The sequence below is a fragment of the Lissotriton vulgaris genome, chromosome 11, assembly GCF_964263255.1.
Source record: "Lissotriton vulgaris chromosome 11, aLisVul1.2, whole genome shotgun sequence".
NCBI lineage: Eukaryota > Metazoa > Chordata > Amphibia > Caudata > Salamandridae > Lissotriton > Lissotriton vulgaris.
In genome coordinates, this window is record NC_141699.1 from 1,048,207,033 (window position 1) to 1,048,227,175 (window position 20,143).

General features: G+C 44.9%; 1 protein-coding gene across 1 annotated transcript in view; it reads left to right on the forward strand.

The window, feature by feature from the left end:
• SPATA16 (spermatogenesis associated 16) overlaps positions 1-20,143 on the forward strand; it is a 479,311-nt gene that overhangs the window by 95,592 nt on the left and 363,576 nt on the right. The gene's annotated exons all lie outside the window — the stretch shown is intronic.

The window sequence follows — 20,143 nt, forward strand, 5'->3', positions numbered from 1 at the left end:
CTGGGCTTCCTGGTCTGTCTTAGACCTGGCTATGGTGATCAGCAGGGAATCCCCCCTCACTTGCGTGTGGTCCCTGCGCAGACCCCCCTCGGTATCCCTTTTGTTGGCAGCCACCAGTTCGCTCACCCGCAGGGCCCTATAGAATGCCAATACAAATGCTGCCCGGAATAGGACGACCTCACCAGGTGAGGAGCATGTCTCTTCTAGTGTAGCCAATAAGGAGGTCAATCTCTCAAATCCTATCGGGTGCCTGGTATCATTCTTGCGACCCTCTAGGCGCCGCCAGCCCCGCAGCGCCTTTCTGACTATAAAGGAATCCGTCGGGTCCCTAATCCCCTGGAGCTGAGCCATAAATGATATGGCGGTCTTATACCGACTGGCGGTTGCCACCGATCGGCCCTCCTCAAGAAGTGCCACTAAAAATTGGGTAAAGGACCCCTCTTGACCCCAACTATGCTCCCATGTAGGGCCCAAAAAAGCGCAGTACGAGCGGAACGCCCCTTCATAAGCTTTCCTTGTCCTGGGCCCTAAACTGGCTGCCACGAGGTTTTGTAGTCCGGGGCGCCGATTTGCCATAATGCTTCGGGAAATGGCGCTGCCACTAGCTCCGCTGAGGGTAAACAATCCCTGAAAGCCTGCATTTTGAAACGAGAGAGCGCATCAGCTGCATTATTCAGTACTCCCGGCACATGTTTTGCCCTGAATTGCACATTTAGTCTCAAGCATTTCAACACAATTTCTTTCAACAATCGCAATATCCACTTGCAGCGTGCTGCCTGCTGGTTAATGCACTCAACCACGGTCATGTTATCAGACCAAAATATCACCGAGCGGTTTCGGAACTCTTCCGGCCATGCCGACAACACCACCCAGATGGGGAATAGCTCTAGGAAACCAATGTTGCTTGTCAAGCCAGTTGCTTCCCACCATGCTGGCCATTTCTGGGCCGGCCATCGGTTACCAAGGATCGCGCCAAACCCCACACTGCCCGCAGAATCGGTCCATAAACCTAATTCTGCTGATGAGGCCGGGGCTTTGCTCCAGACTACTCGCCATTGAAATCCGCCAGGAATGCCAGCCAAATGAGCATGTCCTGGCGAACCTCTGCCGACAGCCTCGTACGGTGGTGCCCTTCCTTTAGGCCAACCATGGCCTGGGCAATTGATCGGGAGAAGGGGCGAGCCATCGGTATAACCCTCAATGCAAAGTTAAGCTGACCCACCGTTTGCTGTAGTTGGTGCAGTGTAACTTTGTCGTTCCGAAGACATTGTAACAGGGAGGCCCTGAATTTGGCGATCTTCTCTGCCGGCAAACGGAAGCAACCCTCCACGGAGTCTAGTTCGATACCCAGAAACTCCAGGGAGGTAGTTGGACCCACCGTCTTACCTGGCGCCAACGGTACCCCGAAACCCCGCATGAGCACGCAGAAATCCTGCAATGCCCGTGCACAGTCCCGAGAGCCCGCTGGGCCGAGAAACAGGAAATCATTGAGATAATGCATCACATGTTGGTGCCCTGTGACCTTCGAGAACACCCACTCCAGAAATGAGCTAAACATTTCAAAATAGGCACACGAAATTGAACAACCCATCGGCATGCACATATCCATGTAGTACTTCCCCTGAAATGTAAAACCCAGCAAGTGCTGATCCTGGGGATGTACCGGAAGCAACCTAAATGCGGATTCAATATCCGATTTTGCTAACGATGCACCGGGGCCTAGGCGATTCAACATTACCACTGCGTCATCGAAAGATGCGTACCACACACTGCAAATGTCTGCATCAATGACCTCATTAACGGAAGCCCCCCTTGGTGCCTACAAATTATGAATGAGCCTGTATTCTCCCGGCTCCTTTTTGGGAACTACCCCTAATGGGGAACACACAAAATCGGCCGTTGGTGGATCACTAAACGGTCCTGCAACCCGCCCCAAGCGAACCTCTTTTGCGATCTTTGTGGCGGCCACCGCCGGGTTGTGCTTAACGGACAGTTGTTTTTTACATGAGGGGGCCCCCCCGAAAATCACCCGCCGGGATCCTGAAGCCATACGAGAAGCCATCTCGCAGGATCCCAGCGGACACATGATCAGGGTATTTGTTCAGCCAGGGAGTCAAAGCCAGAATATCCACGGGCGATTGTTTGGACCTCCGAGGCACCGTGTCAATCCTGCTTGGTACCCCCTTTTCCTCCAGTACCATTGCCTCTGGATCGGCAGCTAGTTTCGGGGTGGGAGGTGTTACCACAACCAGAGCAGGCATGCCTGAACCTACACGTTCCCTGCGGCCTGTAACACGTTCCCTTATTAAAACCCCAACATACTCCTCGCTTATTTCCATTCCCGCCCGATCTAGGCTGAGTATCCCCCCCGTAGGTTGGTCTAAAGGGCTGAGGATGTTTCTGTTGAAAGGCCCTGGAGCCGTTTGCGCTCGACCCCGATCCACCCGCCGATCCCGGCAAGAACTGCGCATGCCAAGATACAGTATCCAAACAATCCCAAGTCAGTGTTTCATTAAACTCTTTCGCTTTTCTAAATGCCATGTCATACCCTTTCCATTCTTTTCCTCCATACTTCTCATGGAAGCCCGTGATCCTGCTCTGGTAGCAAGCCAGGTCACTCAACAGTTCTGGTGTTCGCTCAGCGATAATTGCTACAAAAACAGAAAAGGCCCTGATCCAGTTCATCATAGACGCTTCCACCCTGAATTCTGCCATTTTTGCCCGCCATACACTGGGGTGCCATAAATCCTTCTGAGTCTTGGCATATTCTAACTCACGATTATCTGTCAACAATGAAAACATATTTATGTATTTATTAGCCCACACCATTTCCTTAGTTGCCATAGGAACATGTTGCGCCAAGCATTCCCGCCCTGAGGGTACAGCCCCCTCCCCCATTATTGGGAGCGATCTCTTACCGGCTTCTGTTGTACCTCCAGTCGTGTCCGTCGACTTATTCCGATTTTCGACCGCGACCAGGTTCGCCACCTGCGGAGAAATAGAAGGCCCATTCGCTGCCCCAGCGCCCCTTGCTTGCTTGAGCTGCTCGATAATCTGCCTAGCTTCTTCGGCTGGGTCATCCACAGCCGCGGATCCCCCGCTCCCTTCTTTAACCAAGGTAATACAGCTGCCAACTGAATCGCTAATTCGGGGGGCATTTGGTCGTCATCCAGCGGTGTGATAACCACCGGGATTGGCAATCCCCCATCAGGTGTGGGTACCGGGCTGGACGCTGGTGCTACCGGGACCAGCGAGACCTCCATCGGGACTGGGGCCTCGCTAGGACCCACCTTCCCCTTCCCTTTTTTCCCCTTATCCCCCCCTTAGGTAATGTTTGGCAAAGCAGGCCCCACGAGTCTCTTAGGTCGCCCTGAGGGCCCAGCTTGGGCCTCTACCTGTTGCCGGAGACCCAGCTGGTCCACTTTACCGAATTTCCTGTCCATCGCCGACACTTGGTTCACCAGTGTGCGCAGCATTCGTTCCATCTCGGAGCTCTTTCCACTCCAGGCATCTCTGCGTTCAGCTTTGTCTCTGCCTGTTTTCCAGTAGCGACACTGACTCCAGCTTCGCCTTGGCGACTGAAACAGAAAAAACAATGATTACACGTTCAAAAACTGCAGCTTGTTCCCTTGAGGGCTCACGAGCGACGAGTGGTGCAGCCTTCAGAGCACAGGAACAAGAGGACGCCTGCCAGGATTCCCGCACTTTTTATCTTGCAGCGGGAAGGTGGGGCAGCATCCCCATCCCGCCCAGAAGTGCACGGACTCCCAGGCGAGTGTTAGGACAACCCTTTTCGGCGGCGGGGCGTGCTCCAACCACGCCACTATGGGCATACCGGCCGGGACACGCCCCCCGCCCGCAAAGGTTTCCCGGGGGATCGGGGCACCCAGCCATACGTTCGGGGTGACCGAGAGGTCTCCCCTTTTCATTTGCTTGAGTCAAATTGTTGAGAAACAATGGCAAAATGTGTGGAAAAGGCAAGGGCACAAATTCTAAACAGCAGAGACAAGAATGGTTAAAAAAAGAGCACACATGCTATAAAAAAGCGACAAATGTGTCACGAGACAAGTGCACAAAAGATTAAAAAGAATAACAAATATAAACAAAATCAAAGGCACAAGTGCTAAAACATAGGTAAAAAGCATCACAAAGCAAAAGCACAAATGGTTAACAAGAGTGACAAATAGAGACAAAACAAAGGGTACACTCAAGGACAGCAGAGAAGAGCAAAGAGTACAGAAAATAAGTACAGAGACAAGTACAAAGGTCATGCAAGAGATATATAGTGGCAAGATAGAAAGTGACAGAGAGCAAGAGATGAGAGCGTTAGAGAGGAGCAAGGCAAGAGCCTGGATCCACTTGAGCCAGGATCAAAAGGGCCTTGACCAGTCCGAGAACTGGTCAGAGTTACGGACCAGACTGGTCAGAGTTAAGTCCTTTGGGGATAGGGCTTACCACTTGATTAAATAGCACATATTACAAGATGTGGTTCTTCAATATGCATGTTTCGATGATTAATGCACCAAAACTTGCAGAGTACACTAAATACCGTACACTTTTCCCCTGTTCAATTTCAACAGGCTTGAGCTGTCGAAATGTAACAAAGGGTTAGGTATTACATACACCCAGTGATTACCGGCCGAGTTCAATTACACTCAACTCACAATTCCAACCAACAGGATTGTGCACCGGGGTCAGAAAACACCAACACACTCACATTCAGGGCCAGAGTGTATCTAGATTAAGGGATCTGTGCGGTGGGGTGATATAGACTTTGCTGTGCATGAAGATGGCATTAGGGAAAACATTTCTGACACAGGCTACTTCTACCAGCACCACAGCACTCCTCTATTACAGACTTTATGCCCCTCAGTGCTGTGTAGCCTAAATGCAGTTGTGGAGTTTGTAGCTCCCATTTGTAGCCGAATGTGTAAAATCTCTGTGGGAGGAGGTAGAGATGTTTACATGGCCTGATGAAGGTATTTGAGAGAATATGTCTGGCACAGATAGCTTGTGCCACAGCACTGCCCTCTTACAAGCTGTGTGTCTGTGTTATGTGGCCTGAATGTAGTCGTGTTGTTTACAAAACCAAGGTATAGTTCTAAAGACTCAAATCTCTGTGGGAGGAGGTAAAGATGTTTATATGGCCGGATGCGGGTATTTGATAGAATATTTCTGACATAGATTGCTTGTGCCACAGCACTGCCCTGTTGCAAGCTGTGTGTCTGTGTTATGTGGCCTAAATGTAGTCGTGTTGTTTACAAAACCAGGTTGTAGTTCTAAAGACTCAAATCTCTGTGGGAGGAGGTAGAGATGTTTACATGACCTGATGCAGGTATTTCAGAGAATATTTCTGACATAGATTGCTTCTGCCACAGCACTGCCCTGTTACAAGCTTTGTGTCTTTCAGTGTTATGTAGCCTAAATGTAGTCGTGTTGTTTACAAAACCAGGGTATAGTTCTAAAGACTCAAATCTCTGTGGGAGGAGGTAAAGATGTTTATATGGCCGGATGCGGGTATTTGATAGAATATTTCTGACATGGATTGCTTGTGCCACAGCACTGCCCTGTTGCAAGCTGTGTGTCTGTGTTATGTAGCCTGAATGTAGTCGCGTTGTTTACAAAACCAGGGTGTAGCTGAAAGAAAAAAATCTCTGTGGCAAGCGGAAGAGATGTTCTGTGATCTGCTGCGGGTGCTTGAGGAAATATTTCTTCCACAGATGACTTCTACCATCACCACAGCTCTCTCCCTGAGAAGCTTCAGTGTGTGAACCACGTGCACTTGTGTTATTTACAACGTCAGAGTGCAGCCAAAAGATTAAAAGCTCTGCGGGCGGCGGGGGCGAGTGTTTGAGGGCTGCTGGAAAGATCATTTGCATGGCCATCTTTTATATATGAACATGAAATAAACCGAGGGGAACTCAGATCGATAATGGCAAAATGATCAATAATTTAATTCAGTTAATAATATAGGAACGTGGAATAAATCTGTATGTTCCCCGCCGCCCTCGTCCCACGGAGCAGAAGTGCAGACGAAGATACATACTTTAATTTGAAAACATTCTGAGACACAATTAACATAAAAACCCAATCTGAAGCATAATCAATAGCAGTATTTCTCAAAAAAAGAGAAATAAATTACTCTGATTGCTTGTACTATAAATAGCCGGGAGCCATCCGTTACCCCGGTGGATTGGAAAAGGTTTGCTTCCTGGTGTGTTTTTTTCCTGTTATCTCGCACATTGTAAAAAGCTGATCGCAATCATAGAGAAAAATTAAAATGTTAATTTTCTGCATTTATTTCCATTTACTGGAACATTTGTTACTGTAATTTCATGTAAATTGAGGATGCACTGCATATATATCAAATATGCAAATCGGGACGTTCTAAGCAAGCTGCACATCATTCTGCAGACCTCACTGCATCTGCATTGTGCGGCAGAGAAGACGCTTTGCGCATGGTCTATTTTTAAATTGAGTCCCATGAGCAAAATGCCCAGAGGGTCCTTCCTGCTTTTCTGCAAAAACAGCATTCTAGGCTTCGAGCAAGTTACAAACTGTAGACAACAAAAACACGCACGCAAGGAGCACACTCTAAAAAAAAAATGGTCCAACCGCTGCTTTGTCAGTATTGATGTTTATTTCATCAGCTTCATTAACTTCAACTTAGCAAACATTAGCAAGAATTTCTATATGGCAGAAGCTCGTATGTTTTCTTTTCTTTGATGTCTGTCTGCCATATCTGCTTCCTGTTCATCCCAGGCCACTTAATCCAACATATTACAGCTTTGATTATTGGACTAGCAGTCATCTTTACTATTTACAAAATGGCGCTTGATGACCTTACAGCAGAAGGGTCATGCATTTAATCTGGTCCTGCATTCAGGTGCGTTTCAGCATCCTTTGAACAGGCCACTTAGACTAACATACCAGCTTTGATGATGGACCAGCAGCCATCTTTACTGTTTGCAAAATGGCGTTTGTTGACCTTGCAGCAGAAAGGTCATGCATTTGTGCTGATGGTGCATTCCGGTGCGTTCCAGCATCCTTTGACAGGCCACTAACATACCAGCTTTGATGATGTGACTAGCAGCCATTTTTACTGTTTCCAAAATGGCGTTTGTTGACCTTGCAGCAGAAGGGTCATGCATTTGTGCTGATGGTGCATTCCGGTGCGTTCCAGCATCCTTTGAACAGGCCACTTAGACTAACATGACAGCTTTGATGATGTGACTAGCAGCCATCTTTACTGTTTACAAAATGGCGTTTGTTGACCTTGCAGCAGAAGGGTCATGCATTTGTGCTGAAACGGCTGACCTTTTGTCGCAGATGAAGGTGGGAAATTCATATCTCGAGGGAAAGCATTAATTCAGGTTTTTAACACAATGACTTCAGATGCATTTCGTGGCCATGAAGTACCCCCATTTTAAATGTTCCCGCTAGGGGTGCCAAATGTGGTTCATGAAACATATTTGACCATGGATGCACCCAAAGTAGCCTGAAATTTTTTTTTAGTAGGTCTGGCAACCTATAGAGGACAATTGTGTATGTGGCTCTAGAGGCTTGCTTTCTACATTTGGCCTCCCCCTCCCCATATTGTAGTAAATTAAGGGAAATCTGTGAATACAGTTTCAAAGTGATTATCAAAGACATCATTTCCTTGTGGATACCCCCATTGTATCAATGGGCCCGATTCACAGAACTAACTTAAGCAAAATCCTAAACTTACTACTGTTTTGGTATTCACAGAAGGCACTTACTCATTTTGGTATTCACAGAAGGCACTTACTCATTTCGGTATTCACAGAAGTTAGGAGTCGTAACTTTAGGACTCCTAAATGCCTTCTGTGAATACCGAAAGCCTTAAAATTAGGATTTTTCTCAGTTTAGTAGTAGTAAAGTTAGGACTCCTAACTTTAGAACTCCTAAATGCCTTCTGTGAATACCCAAAGTCTTAAAATTAGGATTTTTCTCAATTTAGTAGTAGTAAAGTTAGTACTCCTAACTTTCGGACCCCTAAATGCCTTCTGTGAATACCGAAAGTCTTAAAATTAGGATTTTTCTCAGTTTAGTAGTAGTAAAGTTAGGACTCCTAACTTTAGAACTCCTAAATGCCTTCTGTGAATACTGAAAGTCTTAAAATTAGGATTTTTCTCAATTTAGTAGTAGTAAAGTTAGGACTCCTAAATTTCGGACTCCTAAATGCCTTCTGTGAATACTGAAAGCCTTAAAATTAGGATTTTTCTCAAATTTACTACTACTAAACTGAGTAAAATCCTAATTTTAAGGCTTTCGGTATTCACAGAAGGCATTTAGGAGTCCTAAAGTTAGGACTACTAACTTCTGTGAATACCAAAATTAGTAAGTGTCTTCTGTGAATACCAAAATGAGTAAGTGCCTTCTGTGAATACGAAAATGGTAGTAAGTGTAGGATTGTGTCTTAAATTAGTTCTGTGAATCGGGCCCTGTATGACTAAATACAAACATTTTTAAAAAGAGAATTTCCCGGTTCGGTATATTCTAATAAAATAAAGCATGCATTCCACTATGGGGAGATTTAATTAAAAAGGTAGCTTGGTGGAGTACACATTAGGTGTAAAAATATGTCTTCACTTCCATTGACAACTTAGCTCCACAAGAGGTTCCCAACATTTCAGGCCACACTAAAGGAGGCCTGAATGGCAGGCTTGCCACCACCAACATAATTTCAATTTTACCTGTATTCATTCATCTTTATGGATCAAATCTGAATTTATTAATGAAGGGAATTTTCTTCATTATCCCCTACACACTCCCACCCCCCAGATAATAGGGAGGCTATATCTATTCATTGCATGTGTCACCAATTGATTCCTCATTTTATTCTCCACCCCAGTGCCGGATGGTCTGACTGACTTAGGGTGGGATTTCTTAAAGTACCTTAAGGTAACAGGGACATGCGAGGTTCATAAACTTTAAGGAAGGAAAATCTAGAAATTGGGCCCATAGTGTCTCAAACTCCTGTGCATCATGTTGATCACAAGAGCCCATTTGTCCATTCCAGTATATTGCATAAATGGTGGAATAATCCTTGAAATGTTTGTGTTCTCATTTCATCCCACAGTGCCATGATGGTCTGCTTCATGGCACTTAGGGCTAGTGATTAGTGACATCTGACTGCCCCACAATACATAGAATGGAAACAAATGTGTATTGGGCAGTCCTAATAGCGTGTACGCTGGGAATGGTGGTGTGTCTGTGTGGAACATGACATCTAATGTATCTCTGACCTACTTCCACTATGTCTGAAGCTTTCAGCATTGACAAGGTAGGTGAATTTGGGTGTCATTGTGTACACACCCTGCTGCATCTCTTTGAGTGGTTAGTCTCCCATTCAATGAAGTCTGTCAGGGGTGTAGTACAAAAAATAAATGACAATTTTGACCTGGGTCTCTCTAGCTGTCATGGTACTTCCTTTTGTGCCTCTATATGTGTTTGTTCAGATGTGTCTTCTAATAGGATCCTGGCCCTCACTTTCCTCCATCGGATCTCACTGGAGGGGTTTCCCTACCATTGATTGCGGGGTGCAGATAGTGGCCAATCTGCCAGAAATGATATCTCTCTTCCTCTGGGAATTTGTGCTCCTTTTTATGGTGTTGAACTCTTTAATACCCTTCTCATTAATATATCTCCACCTTGGTGCATCCTCTTGTGACCATTCCTGAAATGCTCCAGGGCCAAGTACTTGGGTAAACTATAGGTGTGAAAGGCGATGGGAAGGATTTTCGTCACCCCGCACTCCCACAGCCCCCAACCCGCTATGCTGCTCCACAACGTCAAAGTGGTCCTGGAGACAGAGGATAAATGCTCTTGGTTTTCTTTTCTATCCACAGTACTTTCCATAGGTGGGAACCAGCAATCACTTGGTCAATGATGAACCAGTGCTTCTCCAATTTGGCTTGTTTCCACTACATAAGGAAACAAAGCTGAGAGGCTTGATGATATTTTGAAATTTTAGCCTGCCCAAAACCCACTTGTCATGCAGATGTGATCATTCTATGTCTGTCAAGCTTCGGTAAAATTCCCCCTCTCTACTTTGTAAATGCTTAACCAAAGAAATAGCCCACTGAGCTTTTCTCTCCTTTTCACGGTCATCAAAATGGACATATGCCTATCTCAGGGTATTCAATGCATCTGTAAGAGATTGGGGGCTCATTTACTAAACGTTCACGGAACACAGGGCAGCAAGCACAGTCGCTGTGCTGCATGAAAGGGCAAAAATACACCATATTTACAAAGATATGGAGCACATCTGCTCTCTCCTTGCATTGGTGCACTGTGTGAGGCCTAGCACCAACGCAGCAATCCTTTAACAATAGGCACTGTTGCAAGAAAGGCACCCTTACAGGTATAATGCAATGGTGCCTGCATTACAGACAGGATTGTTTTTGCACAGGAAGAGACACCTTCCTGCACAAAGAGTGGAAAGAAGAAATAAGGATATTTCTCCTCTTTATACCTCACTGGGGAAGAGTTAGCATTTATTGCATTCCCAGCTTTACAAGTCTTTGTAAATCTGGAAATGTGCCATTAACCATGGGTGTGTGCACAGGAGCATGTATGACGTTACAACGCATACATTCACAATGCATACCATTACAACAAAACTTTTACTATGCAGGATCCATTACAACGCATGCCATTACAGCGCATTCCATTACAACGCAGATGCTATTACAACGCATGCCATTACAACGTAAGTATGGGTAAGTATTTTTTTTAATTTTAATTAATGGGAATGTAATAGTAGTGAAAATGTTGGATAGTGTAGGGGTTAAAATTACTAATCTAACTCCAGGGGGGTGTAATAGTAGGGTAATTGTTTGATAGTGTAGGGGTTAAAATTAAATTAAATACTTACCTAAACTTACGCTGTAATGGCATGCGTTGTAATAGCATGCGTTGTAATGGATCCTGCGTTGTAAAAGTTTTGTTGTAATGGTAGTGCGTTGTGAAAGTTGCGTTGTAATGGCTGTTTCCCGCACAGGAATGCCCAAGCTCCACTCACAGAACGCTTCCTAGTTGAAATGTAATGTAACACAGGGCAAACAGCGACCTTGTCTCTCAAGCCATGCAAAGCCACGCAATCAGGCCTTGTGTGGCTTTGTTAATATTACTGAAGCCTTTACGTTGTCCTTGCATGGCCTTGCATGAAGCAAGGACAAAGCAAAGGCTATATAAATATAGGCCTAGGTGATGATTTTCCACCTGTTTAATGGAATGCTAAGGCCAAATGGATGCCAGCTGATATACATTCTGTTTAGATCGCAGATTGACCTGTTTAACATCTTTATGTCAACAAAGAGATTCTGACTGAATTGCAGTTGTGTTGTTTATGTGCCATATCTCCCTGGGCATGGGCTGTGGACATTTTTTGTCATAACTTGGCTCAACCATTCACTGTGTATGATGAATGGAAAAGTTTGTTTTCTCCACCAATTGTAGGCAATGAAGTAAAGTAGTGTGCCTCTGGAGAAAGGTAAACTTTGCAGACACAGACAAATATAATTCCACAGCTGTGCATCCCCACCATTAAGACCCATGATCCAATACTTGGTACATTTTTGAAAATCCTATCTTTATTGTGTCTCATAGAAAGCATGATACAGCTTTTCAACAGTAAACAACACGTTTCCCATCATTCCTATCTATTTCTGTTCAGGATCTAAGTGGTACATTTACTAAAGGTGAGCATGGCATAACACACACCAAAATGTAGCGGTGCTGTTGTAAGTCTGCTAGGGCAACACAAAATAGAGCTGCGATCAGTGGCGGCTGGTGACCTTTAAAAGTGGTGAGGGCATAATCCTTGGTTCAAATTCCAATGAGCTTCTTCTTGAAGGTTTCTCTCACACTTTCTTGCACAAAGGGCCTCCTTTACAAAGACTTCACGTGTCCAGCACCACAAGTCTTTTTGCTGTGCTGTCCGACACCAAATTGAAGGGGCAGGAATGCACCATATCTTTGAGATACAGTGCATTCCTGTCCTTTCAGTCAGTGCCGGCGCACAATTGGTTGCCTCGAGCCAACACAGGCTCCCTTGTTTTGCATTGTTGGCAGGATTGGTTTTGTGCTGGAAGGAACACCATGGAGGCATTATCTTCGTTCTATGTGTGCTGCAGAATGCAGGACACATGGAAAGAGGAAAACGCAAGGAGAAACTAAAACATTTCTCCTCATTACGCCTGCTGGGGAGGTGTAAGGTTTTGGCACTGCCCCAGGTTTACTGACTTTTTAAATTTCAGGCAACTTCAAAGTCCACGGGTGTTGCATGGGAACCCCTACTGTAACAACCATTGAACGCCTCCTTGACACAGAGTAAGGCACACAACGCTTTGCGCTGCCTTGTCTTACTCCATATATATATGAGGCCATGAAAAGCCACACAGGGTGGCTTTGTGTCACCTCATAGATATGAATGCAAGGCCTGCGCCAACAGAGCATCTATAAAAGTGATGCTCCTGTGGTGTCGGCCTCTTGTAAATAACCTCCTAAGTTCTGTCTCACTTTGACTCACTCAGTCTCACTAACTCACGCAGCCTCACTCATTCTACTCTGACTGAGACTGTCCCTCTCAGTCCCACTCATTCTGAAGTACTCAGTCTTACTGTGCCTCACACACAGCAACACTCAGTAACACTCACTGTCATTCAACCTCACTCACTCACATCCATTCTCACACATATTCATCCTTACTGTTACTCATTCTCACTCACTCTGACTTACTCCTTCACTGAATCTCCATAACTTTAACTCACACACAAAGTCACGCTGACATGCGCACAGTGATGGAATGGCGCAGGCACTTTTATGCACCTGTGTGAGCAATCAATGTCACTAGCTGCCTCAGTTTGTGGCTGGACCCAAAATGGGTCTGCATTTTATTTTGTATTATATCATCCCTTCATTTACCCTTTCACTCAGCCATCCATCCTTTTACTCACTCATCCACCCTTCATCCCATCCAGACATTGTTTCATCTATCCCACCATCCATCCATATCATCCATCCATCCATCCATTCATCCTTCCATCAATTAACCCTTTCACTTCTCCATTCATCCTTTTGTCCAGACATCCATCTCCCCTACCTTTCACTCATCCATCCATTGTTTTACTCATCCATCTTTACACACATCCTTTCACTCATCCATCCTTTTGCTCATCCATCCATATTTTTACTCCATACATTCCCCCACTCATCCACCCTTTTACACTTCCACTCATCCATCCATCTTTTCACTCATTCTGCCATCCATCCATCTGTTCTCTCTTCATCCATCAATCCATTCTTTCACTCCGCCCTTCATTCATTATTTCAGCTATCCATCTATCCATCCATCCATTCACCCTCCCTTTCACACATACTCCCTATCCCCTTTCACTCTTCCATTCTTCCATCCATCCATTCACTCATTCATCCATGCATCTATCCAGCGACCATTTCATCCATCCATTCATCCATCCACCCATCCATCCATACATACATACATACATACATACATACATACATACATACATACATACATACATACACCCATTCTTCCTTTCACTCAGTGACCCTTCCAAGTTCACTATGAGCCTTTGTCAGCCAAGCTCCAGACATACGAGGGCCTTCAAGAACCCAGGGGCATATTACCAAGCTATAGCGATAATTATCGCTAAGCTTGGTTAGCGGGCAAAATAATATCGCCGAGCTTCGCCTATTTTTATCGCTTAGGAGCCTTGATATTATCAAGGTTTATCTCCTAAGCGATAAAAATCGGCCGAAATGCATGAATATCGCTGTAAAGTCAGCGATAACCATGCATTACCGAGCTAATGCTCTTAGCCATGTTATCCACCTACCATTGGATAACATGGCTAAGAACAGCTCTGGGCAGGCGTTAGCTTTTGGAGATAATCGCACTTAGTGCAATTATTTCCAAAAGTTGGTAATAGGAGATAAAGATATTAGCGACTGTTTCCAGTCGCTAACATCTTGGCACGCTCACTTTGCATGTCATTAGTGATAATTATCGCTGACATGCAAAGTGGGCACCTAAATGCCCGCTATCTCCTACTAGCTGTTGCTAACTGGTGTTAACGACAGCTAGGTAATAGGGTGATACAATTATCGCCGCTTTAGCCGGAAAAATTCCCGCTAAAGCGGCGATAATGCCCTTGGTAATATGCCCCCTAATTTCTTCTGTAGCTGCTAAAGCAGTAAGGAGGGTGAGATGGGGTGGGCGGTGAGGATGCCCCTGATGCAGAGGTTTAACTCTACACTTACTTCTCAGTCCACTACTACAATTGTTGTGTGCAGCTGGTTCCTTCCTTCCCTTGGGCCTCCGCCATCCAGATAAGGAGCACTTTGCATGCTCAGCTCCATAATGTTTTTTTCAAAGTGAAACCAAATGCGGTGTAAAACAAGTGTTACTGCCAAAAGAGAGCAGACCCCTGCACTCCTCTTACAGACTGCCCCTCTGTGGTAATCAACAAATTGTTGCTACCCACTCCATCCTTGTCTTCATCGGCCTGCCCCACCCCCAGCCAATAAAGTGCAAGGAGATTTGTAACTCCTCCCAGGGTCTCTGTTCACGCGCCCCAAAAGCAAACAGATCATTGGCTTCTAATTCAGCACTCCCTCTCATGTGATGTCACTGTTGTAGCTTGTGCCTGCAGGTTGAAGAACTCCTTGCCTAGCCCGTGCTTGTGCAGTAAGACATCTGCGAAGTTCACATAGTTCACACAGGAAATTCTGCACACTGTCTCATAGCAGTCATTTCTTTTCAGCTGCTCTGTGATAATTGTTCCCTGTTCTTGCCTCTTCCCCAAGGGTGGCAGGGCAACGCCCCATTTACCTATGAATACCGCTGCCCCCTGGCCTATATGTGTGAGTTTTAAAATTGTAATAACTATACCCCTCATTGCATGGAGTCCAAAAGATCTCTGTCCATAATCTGATGGTCAGTCAGTTTCACATGTCCTTCAACCTCCCATGAGGCTGTTTTTCAGTTCAGGGCTTCTTCTGAACAATAGAGACACTTTCTTTAACCACATGGCTGCTGGGCGTTTTCCCCCCGCTGTGCTGGAAAATGCCATTTTAGTGGCACCATGACGAGCTGAGCTCGTCATCAGCACACGACACCCGTGGGTGATGACGAGCTGAGCTCGTCATCAGCATCGAAAGGGTTAAGGAGCAGGGTTGGCAGTACTGAGCAAAATCAGGCAGTAAAGATCCCTTCTGCCCCAAAGGACCCACATCCTGAACAATTAACAAGGGTAACCTCACAACAAACCTGCAGAGACTGTTGTACAGCTTTTTTTATAGGGTGTAGCAGGATTTATGGTAGGGTGCAATTAGCTGGGATAGTATTTGCGAGAAGCAATATGGTACTATGATGTCCTATCTGACTCACTCGAAATTGGCGAGAGCCAACATTTATCCGATTGGGGCTATTGTCATTATATCAAATACAAAATGTCGGATGAATCACTATCTTCTGTTTCAGTTTGCTCCATAAAATATGGAGATTTTCCAGGATATAATCATTTATGAATGCTACTAATCCTATAGGGTCAAATAGACAAGGTAAGATTGAATAAATTAAACAATGTCAGTTTGAGGCAGATGATGGTGACATTTGTTGTTACACAAACCCTTTTTTCTTTTGAAGTAGGAGTTCTAGCACCTGTATTTTGTACTAGAAAAACATTTTTACAGGATATTTAAAACAAACCAAGTATATATTGGACTTCCTATTATGCCTTAATTTGATGAATTCATTAATATTTTGAGAAACAGAGATGTTACAATACAGAGAAAGTCTATCCTTTAATGTGTAGCCAAAGGCAACAGAACATTTCCTGCTCAGAAGAAAACGGAATGATCAAAGACAAACAGGGAACTAACAATTTCAATTTAGTAAATGCTATACATTGCCAGTGTCACCAGCCGCGGTCCGTGCAGGTAACAGCGGTGAGGGCTCGTGGGGGGGATTTCGAGGGACGATGCAGAGGGAAAATTAAATAAATAATTAATGTTCCCTCAGCATCGTCCCTCGAAATACCCCCCCATGCGGCCCCACCGTCCCACCGCTGTTACCTGCACGGACTGCGGCTGTCACCCAGCCTTGCCTTTTTCCAACATGCATTATTCCTTTCCCCAACTCAGAGACTGAATACATCCATGCATGCCTGTGTACGTATGTTCACCAGTACATTAATGTGTGCATGTACTCACACATGCCTGAATTGACCCTGACATGTACATTCCCAGTATATTGAAATTATCTCTAATGATGTATCAGCCATTGCACCTAAAGATCATTGTAGTAAATAAGTATCAAAGCAAATTGGCAGCACCACACAGCAATGTGGCATCTCCAGAATGCATAATGTATGCAAACATTTAACAGTCTGTGAAATCCACATCCCTGAAATCAGTGACAAATAGTTAGTTGAACAGATAACATCACGTTTCACTGTTTCAGAAATAGTTGGCATTGGTACACCCACTGAAAGTTGATACAGACATTCACCACCCACCATAACAAATGTTAACACATATCTCCCAGTCACAGCCAAGAATCCATCACATATGTCCAAAATAGGCTCACTCATTACTCTACACACAGAGTAAGAGTGCAACCTTCCTAATGAGAGAAAACTCACAGAAATAAATATGAACTCACATAAATGAATCCAAACACATGTATAATAAACTAATAAACATAAAACAATTATTTGCTATTCCTTCGTAAACATTAGTAAATGAGGAATGTATCATCAAACGTGGTGAGCAAGGTCAGACCTGGTTTTAAGCATGGGTGCAAAATCCGTTCCGCTCGCGGATTTTGCGGATTTTCGGTAAATTCGCAATCCGCGAACGCTCGCGAATGAACCAAAAATCCGCAAATTCGCCTGCAGCGGATTTTTTTTTCTTGGTGATACAATTTTGCCGCGTGCGGCGTAAGTTCGCAATTGCGAACATGTAGGTGCGGCGGGCAGCAACAATCTCGCACTCGCGAAATTACAAAATTTGCAATTCTGCACAAGAAATCCACTAGCAAGCAGCATAGACCTTCTGAAAATGATGATTTTTATCAGAATAACTCCTCAGGTTGACATTTGCCTGCACTTTTTTGGATTTGAGGCCTTTTGAATTTTTATGGATCACTTTTGGATTAGAAATCAACTTTCACAAGTAAGTTTGTTTGGGGCATTACAGTTGCTGTTCTGCAGAAAAACGAGTTTTGCTAAACTGAAAGCACTCAGCAGGTGCAAAAGTTCAAATTCATCATTAGTAACCATTCCCTGTAGTGCTTCCTGACTGGGGCCCCTCCAGAGTTCAGTTGCTAGTTGCAACAATTGTATGACCCTGCTCTGACCCTCACAGCCGGATCATAGAATAGCTACAAGTAGGCCACAAAGGTCCTGGAAAAAAAAATTGCACTGCAACAGAAAGCAAATTACAGATAAGGAAGCAGGTGCCAGACTGGAATTTTAAAACAGTGACACAATAATAAATCAACCCCAAATTAATTCATGCCAGTTGAAGCAGGGCAGGTGTGCTTGCTTTTTCCCCCCATAATCTACAGTGATGATGATGAGCCAGAGGGTGGCATTGATGTACCAGAGGGTGGCATGGGTGAAACAGAGGGTGGCAGTGTTGAAACAGAGGGTGCTGTGAACCTGTGATGATGAACCAGACGTAGAAACAACATAGTCGTGACCGTTGCGTGCCGACAAGTAAGTTCGCAATTGCGAACTGGTACAAAATCCTTGCGAACTGGCAGAAACCCTTGCAAACACTATAAAAACAAAAAAATCCGCAAATTCGCGAGAATTCGCGGGTTTTGCGGATTGCGAGTTCGCAAATACGCAAATTCGCGAACGCCAGATTCGCAAAATTCGCCCATGCTTATCTGGTATTGCCACCTGTCAATACATTTTGCTCAGTGGCTGTGGAAGTTCAGGTATAACACATTTGGACCTCCTTTTCTGCTGACAAAGAAGTAAACCGGATACAAACAAATGTGTGTCTAATACTAATTTTAAAGATGTACCCATTAAAAGGTGAGTCCAGCTACTGCTACCTTTTATTTATCTAGTTTAACACCCGATTGTTTTTGGAAGTGTGGTTAATGGCAAAGATTGCCATATGACCAGCAGAAGGGTTTATACCACTTCTGGGTCATTGGCAGTACATTTGGTATAGTACCAGAATATTGTAACCAAAATATAGTATATCAAAAATATTGTATCTTAAATACTCTTTACTGAACAAACAGTTACTGCAAATTCCTGAACTAAATGTGGTTAGATGCCATCAGAGAACTAAAAAAGAGTTTGGCAACAGTGATTGAAAAGGTGGGGACACCTTTACTTGATTTGGGGAAACTAAGGATTTGTAAAAGGAAGAGTGAGAGTAAGTATAGAACATCAGCCAGAGATTAACTATTTCTTCATTAATGTAGTAGTATAGCTGTTAGACTAAAAAATCATTAACTTTGTGATAGAAAGTTGAAAGTTGATACAGACATTACCCTTTGTATTAGTAATCATATAAGAACAAGACCCCAAGTGGATTTTACCTATGACATCATATAGTCTAATCAAATGCCAAGGTGGCCAACAAATGTAAAAAAATTAGGGGTGGTAGGCAAACTCCTTTTTCTCTCCACAGGCGAAGTTCACAGAGTTTTGGGCACTCCGTGCTCTGTTTGGAGCATGGAGTTTGGCAAAAAAAAACACCTACCACCGGCAAAGCAGAGTTTACCGCTGTGCTTGCTGTTCACCCCTAAATAATGGGGTTAGCTGTTGTTTGCGTAACCCCTTATAATGAAGTGTCTCACAGTAGTACTGTAAGATGGCGGTGTCAGAATCGGCATAGATCACGTGGCCTGGCCCATTACGTCCCTCGTACAGGTCACAGCGTGCATGAAGCGCGAGGATCAGTTCAGCTTCTGTCATGTTTACAGATTCAGTACGTGAGCACGATTTGCAACCTCTGCTGAAGTTTGCAGCCAGCTTTCTCAGTGAGGAATGCCTTGCGTTTTGACATTTATGGGTGGAGGGCAGGGGAGTGCTGCTGGCTCTTCTTGGTATTTTACTCTGATGTGATGCTCAGGGATGTAGAGCGCTCAGTGAGGTTTCCTTCCATTTCCCTTTGGAGACTAATGCCTCAGATCTGCCAGCTGGGAGTTTCCCAATTCCCACCTCTGATTCGACATAGCAGAGCTGGTCTTCCTGAGCTCCATTGACTCGGGGGGACACACTATCTGAAGAGGGGGCCTTTGCATGCACCATGAGGACCTGTCTATGCTGCCAAAAGTCAGTGCCTGCTCTGAAGAAGAGATGCACTGGGGGAGTTTTCTGCCTGTTTCCATGGGGCACAGAGGTGCCCTGCTCTGCTTCATCCCTAAGGCATGCTCTGTACTGCTCTTCTCCTGACCTACTGCATGGGAAGAAATGCTCTTCTCACATACATCCCGTTTATCAAACACATTGTGCCTCCATTCCTCACTGATACTGTTTGTGTATCCTGTTATTTGAATGTTTGTTTCCTGGTATAACTCTGCATGAGAGAAGCAAAGAGGTTTCATCGTGAAAAAACACAGACATGTTCCCTGGTGTCACGCATCTAAAGCTGTGTATACAAGTTGACCGGTGACGTATCCAGGTGCAAATTGTCAAGTACCTAGTAAAGACAGCAGGAGAGCAGCGCTTTGGTGAAAGCGAGGTGGCAGCTTCTCCAGGAGGTTGTACTTATCATCATATGTGTATAAAAAAGGGGCTCTGGTCAAGTGAACAGCTGCTTCCACATGCACATGCCACCGGCCCAGGGCTCCCCACACTATCCCCCTTATCATCGACACCACACTGCTCCAAAACCTTGCCAAATCAAGGGCACTGTCACTCCCCACATCAATGGGCACACTAGAAACATGCAGGTAATCTAGCACCATCTTAACACCCCATCACACATCAGCACAACACCAGGAAAAACAAGAACACCTTGTGCGAGGAGTGAACAGTTGGTACTCAGAGAGAGGTGCATGGTAAGGTGCTTCGCCTCAACACCTCTGCATCTAGATGCAATGAAGACCTGGGCTTCATTT